Below are 6,061 nucleotides of genomic sequence, written 5' to 3'. Positions count from 1 at the left end.
GCCTCACCACACACCTTGCACTGGATCTGAAAGGAAGCCTCAGGGGGGTGGCCAGGGCCCTCAAGGGTTCAATCTTGAACTTGCTTATTTGCTACCTCTTTAAAATATAGGAAAAAATTCATTAAAAATAAATTAAAAAGAAGTAGACTCTGGGGTCAGACTTACCTATGTCTAAATTCCGTTGTTTTCTCCTGGCTGTGGGATATTGGGCAAGTTTCTTAACCTCTCTGAGCCTATTTATATCAAAACATAGCTTTAAAACAAGAATAATATTATATACTTCATAAAGGAAGTGCATAATGAAATAATGCTTGTAAAAGCATTGGGTATGATCTTTGACCCACAGTGGTCATGTGATGAATGCTAGCTAGCTTTTTTTTTTTTTTTTTTTTTTTAATACCAGCTTCTGTGGAGTCCCAGGGTCATCAGGAAGCAGCACTCAGACAGCTAGGACAGTGGCCTCTCCCATCATGCTCCATGATGTGGCCAGGACCCCTAGCATTTTTTTCCCACCCCGCTCATCCCCTCCACGATGCACAAGCAGGACCCATGGTAGAAAGTTAAAAGTGGGGACGGTCCCAGCCCCTGTTCCAGCTAAGCAGCAGCACCCAAACATCCTGGGGACCTGTCTGGGGATGACGAGAGTTTCTGTGATATGTACATGTGGTTGCATTGATGTGTGTGTTCGTGTGTGTAGGAGGGATGTTTGTGTGTCTGTGTGGAGTAGGTTTCTTTGTAGCAAGTGAGCAGGGGGTCTTTCGTCTCTGGGCTTGTTGTGTCCTGCAAGGATTCACGTGTGTCTGCCAGTGTTGACGTCCCTGTTGTGTGTCTGCAAAGATGTGTTGCCCTGTGGGCAACAATATACATCATATGAGGGGCAACTGTCAATTGTGACACTTTGCATATTGTGCGTAGTGAAGGGTCATGGGTCCTATCAGTAGATGTTAAGGGTCTGCTGTGTGTTACGTATTTGTGAAGGGCCATGAACTAGGTCTGTGGGTGATGAGGGTCTGTTCTGTGTGATATGTGTGAATGCTACATCTGTTGACGATTGGGTGTTAAATGTCTACGAGGAGTGAAAGGATGTGTGCTGTGTGGTGACAAAAGAAAGTTGTGTGTTTATTGGGGATGTGCCGGTGGGAGAAAAGTCAGGCATAACCAAGCTCTGCGGACCCTTCCAGAGCCTGAACAGCCTCACAGATTCCACGGGGCAGCCAGACAAGCAGGCAAACCTAGCCCTCTCACCCAGGTCACCAGACTCTTACCTGAGAAACAGCAGAAACGGTGGTCTAGGGGGTGACAACAAAGCTGAGGAAAAGATGGAGGGCACTGAAAGCATGTTTCCTGGTCGGTTTCTCGGAGAACCCAGGAAGTGGGGTAGAGAGTAGGGAGGAAGCAGAAGGCAGGCCTAGACCTAAGTACGTGACTCACTTTACGCTCCAATCCCCATTCAACAGCTGAATAAAGAATTAGGGGAGGCCTGCCTGCAGGCTCCGCTGGGCAGGGCATAATGCAAGGAAGACAACTCCTTGGGTGGGGCCCCAACCCCAAAGACACTGGGAATACCCACGTCTAGCCAGGGAATCTCTCTGTCAGCTCAGCCAACAACATGGGGCTGGTCCATCCGATGTGAAGCGCCTCTGGGAGTAAGGGTTGGGCTTGGGCTGGCAGAGAAGGAATTGGGTCCCTTGACTGTCCCCTGACCTCCATGCCTTTATTCATGCTTCCCTCGCTCTCTCTGCCTGGCTGCCTAATGATCACTCTTTAAGACTGCTCTGGGGGCACCTGGGTGGCTCAGTGGGTTGAGCATCCATCTCTGGCTCGGGTCATCATCTCATGGTTCGTGAGTTTGAGCCCCACATCAGGCTCACTGCTGTCAGTGCAGGGCCCGCTTCTGATCCTCGGTCCCCCTCTCTCTCTGCTCCTCCCCCACCATTCCCCAACTCGTGCCCTCTCTCTCAAAAATAAGTAAACCTTAAAAGGAAAAAAAAAAAAGATCCAGCTGTCTCTCCTCAACCTGAATCCATTATAGTTTTCAGGGAGACCAGAAACTGTCTTTTCACCAAGCTTCCCAGGTGTTCTCAATTCTCTGCTCTTTCACTGAATGGCTTAGAGCAGTCACACCGGACAAGAGGGCCAAGGATCACTACCCACTGTGCACAGCCCTGTGCCAGGCATCTGTTTTCCCTGACCTCCTTAACCCTCAGGGCAACAAGTTTAAGAGAAGAGGAAGCAGAGGCTCGGAGAAGGTTCAAGGCAACAGTCTCTAATGCCAAATACGGGCCTGTTGCCTCCACTTACAAGGTTGGTTCTTTTTTTTTTTTTTTTTTTAATGTTTATTTATTTTTGAGACAGGAGTGACACAGCACGAGCAGGCGAGGGGCAGAGAGAGAGGGAGACACAGAATCCGAAGTGGGCTCCAGGCTCTGAGCAGTCAGCACAGGGCCCGACTCGGGGCTCAAACTCACAAGCTGTGAGATCATGACCTGAGCTGAAGTCGGATGCCCAACCCACTGAGCCACCCAGGCACCTCGGTTCTTTTTACAATAAACAGAATCTCACTAGAATTCATAGGACAGGAATGAAGAAAGTATTTTTACCCTCCTTTTACCAAAGAGGAGGAAGCTAAAGCCCAGAAGGGGGAAGTGGGGTGCCAGGATTTACAAAGCTTAGTGGAAGAGCAGACACTTGATAAGGTGGCTCCAAGCCCTTTTTGTGCTCACGCCTCATCACTCAGGGTCAGACGTCGCCATGTTTCTCAGGTGCATGAGAAGCACGGACAACTTCAGCAAGGGGGTAGGTGAACCAGACTGCGCCAGGATGGATGGGGGAGGGGGTGGGGGGAGGGAGGGACCAGAGAGGCAAATCCTGCTTCACTGAACTTCCACCCTCAGTGCAGGCCCGGACTCATCCTCAGCCTCCCTCGCTCTTACTCCTCCCTCCACTGGGGCCCTAGGGAAGCGAGAGGGGCCAGGAGGCGGGGCCTGGCTGAGGCCACAGCCACTGGGGTGAGGTGCGGTGGGGTGGGATGGGATGGGAGCGTTTAGGTGACTGGACCACCAAAGGCAATGATTGACGCTTTAGGTGGTCACACTTCCTCTTACAAGGGACTATTCCCAGTCTACACATCCGGAAGCTGAGGCTCAGAGTTGAACCCCAAATGCCAGATTTCTAACCGTGCCTGTCTGGCTCCTCCGTTTCCCCTCTGCCCTAGGTGGTCCCACAGGCAGCAGTGACCCGCACAGTGGGGGAGGTGGGGGCAGTGGCTCTTTGTTCCCTTTTTCACAGCAAACCACAGGAGCGAAGTGCCTCAGCCGGTCTTTCATTCTCTCCGGGCCCTGCCGCTCCTCCAGTGAGCCTTTCCTGCCCAGAGACGCTCTTGACCTGCTCACAGATGTAGAGGCTGGAGAAGCTGTCACAGCCACAGCCCTGCCCTGGAGGCATCTTGGCTAACACTGTCTCTATCCAATGCCCAAAGCACTCCCCTCTGGGTGGGTGGGGGGTCATCACTGAAACAATTGCTCTGAACATGCTTATGGGAATGGGCTGGGATCTTGGCAGATCTTCCAGTGGGTCTGTGGCTACAATGTGCCAGAAAGGAAATGGGAAGGCTTTAGTCCATCTGGGAAAATAGGATGTCATGGCTGAAACCCAAATTTCTTAATATGACTTTCTGATGTCCCTGGTCTCACTTCACCTCACTTCTGTTTCCAAGCATGGCATCAGTTACCTCTGGGTCTTTGCGCACACTGTTCCCTCCAACTGAAACATCTTTCAAGTCCCACCCGACCTGTGACGGAAACTTAGTGGTCCCTCACAGTCAATCTCCCTTACTTCCTTCCTTGCCAACAAAACTTTCCTAGAAATAGTAGGTGTTCAGCCCCAAGGGACAAGACCTGGTCTGTGGCCTGCCCATTCCCCCTTGCTGTTTTCCCACATTTACAGTTTGAGGCGGCCACGTGGCCCGTCTTCTAGAAAACGACATCTTTTAGGGAAATTTTTGCTTCCTGGATGACTTCTTTCTGCTTGGCAACTGGAATGAGGCGTGGAGCTACATATTCTTCTATGAAGATTCTGCGACAATAAGATGACAAGCCCTGCTGAGAGGATGGAGGGGAAGCGTAGTAAGAGCCTGGTTCCTTGGTAGTACTCTTGAGCCCGGTACTGAAACTGCCGGCCGTCAGACTTCCGTGAGCAAAATATACCCCTATTTGTTTATGCTAGTTATTCTTTTCAGCTGAAAACATTCCTGATGCATCAGCCTCTGGGTTCCAACTTTAAAAACATCACTTCCTCTAGGAAACATGCCTTTGCTCAAGCACAGGATCAAGGGACCCCTCCTGCGTCCTTGAGCAGTGGACGCATTGTACCTCTCATGATCTTTGCAGTCGCCCGCTCATCCATGTGCCCCAGCAGACTGTGGTAGGCAGCAGGGCCCCATGGTGTTCACCATTTTATTCCTAAGCCAGCATATCTGTCGAATGCGTAAGACTGGGCCTGGCCCTCACAAGCCTGCAAAAACAGTTGAAGTATGACAACGGCATAACCTCTAAGGCAGGCATGGGAATTTACACACACATCCTGGAAAGAGACGGGTAGCACTTTGCCTGTAGAAGAGATGGCTGCTGTCCCCTGCACAGGACAGTCTGCATCACCTCATGACATGTATCACTCTGCAGCATGATGGAACATTTCTCCCTCTCTGCCTTGGCCCACTTTCAGCCAGAGCCACATCCACCCACATCCTGTGCACAGATTCGTCCGTGGTTTGGACTGCTCAGCCGCACTTGGAAGGGCAGCGAGACACCCAGGCTTTTGTCCCCTCCCATAGGGAAGTAAATCTGACGTGCAGTATCTCTTTATACTACAAGACAGAGTGCCTTTGTGTTTATTGTACCTCTTTCCTTGTCTATAAAACATTGCTCAGGCGTACCTGGCTGTTTCAGTCGGAAGAGGATGAGGCTCTTGATCTCAGGGTTGAGAGTTCAAGTCCCGTGTGGGATGCATAAATTACTCAAAATAGGGGCGCCTGGGTGGCTCAGTCGGTTAAGCGTCCGACTTTGGCTCAGGTCATGATCTCACAGTTTGTGGGTTCAAGCCCCACATCGGGCTCTGTGCTGACAGCTCGGACCCTGCGGCCTGGTTCAGATTCTGTGTCTCCCTCTCTCTCTGCCCTTCCCTCATTCACACTCTGTCTCTCTCTCTTTCCAAAATAAATAAATAAACATTAAAAAATTCAAAAGAAATTACTTAAATAAAACTTAAATTTTCAAAATAAAATTTAAAAATAAAACACTGTGCGAAATCTAGTTAAAAGTCACCCAGTTTCTCCTATCTTCACATTTTAGGTGTCCTCTATTTCCCACCTCACATCCCTCCCCAGGGCTGATCCTGTCTCTCATACCCTGCAGGACGTTTGAGTATACACTGTGAGCTGGGTGCTTTCACACGTTATTTCACTCAATCCTTAAAATATCAGTATCTTCATTTTACACACAACAGTAATACTGGCAACACCCTCTGAGCACTGTGGTAGCTACCTTATATGTGCCACGGCAAAGCCTCGTAAAGGCTGCCACGGCTATTCTATTTTCCCATTCTGTACATGAAGAAACTAAGGTTCAGCAATTAAGTCGTAGAGAGCAGGTGAGGAGCAGGTCTGTCGAACTCCAAAGCATTTCAGAGTTGGGCCAACGGACCCACCCCTGGAATAATACCTAAGGAAGAGTACATCGATGGTTAGGGTATAAAAATTTATTACATATACAGAATACCACTAACGAATGCAGACAGGCTAGGACAGAATGGTGGTGGGTGGAAGATGGCTAGCTCTTTGGAAAGTGAACAGGTTTGGGTGGCTCGGAGCCTCATGCCACACGGAAAGATCAGTCAGAAGGGAGAGCACATGCCACACACTGTCGGGAGGTCAGGGCATCGAGTGACTGTTCTGTGTGCCCACCGCCTTCCCTGTCTGATCTGGGGCTTCGAAGGACGCCACGCCCAGAAGCAAGCAACTGAAGCAGAGGGGATTCCTAAGGTGGCCCAGGCTTGTCTCTGAAGT

Source organism: Lynx rufus, unplaced genomic scaffold, assembly GCF_022079265.1.
Source record: "Lynx rufus isolate CCGP_SWC_20201006 ecotype Redwood Valley unplaced genomic scaffold, mLynRuf1.p SCAF_2, whole genome shotgun sequence".
NCBI lineage: Eukaryota > Metazoa > Chordata > Mammalia > Carnivora > Felidae > Lynx > Lynx rufus.
Note: the sequence above shows the minus strand (reverse complement) of the source record.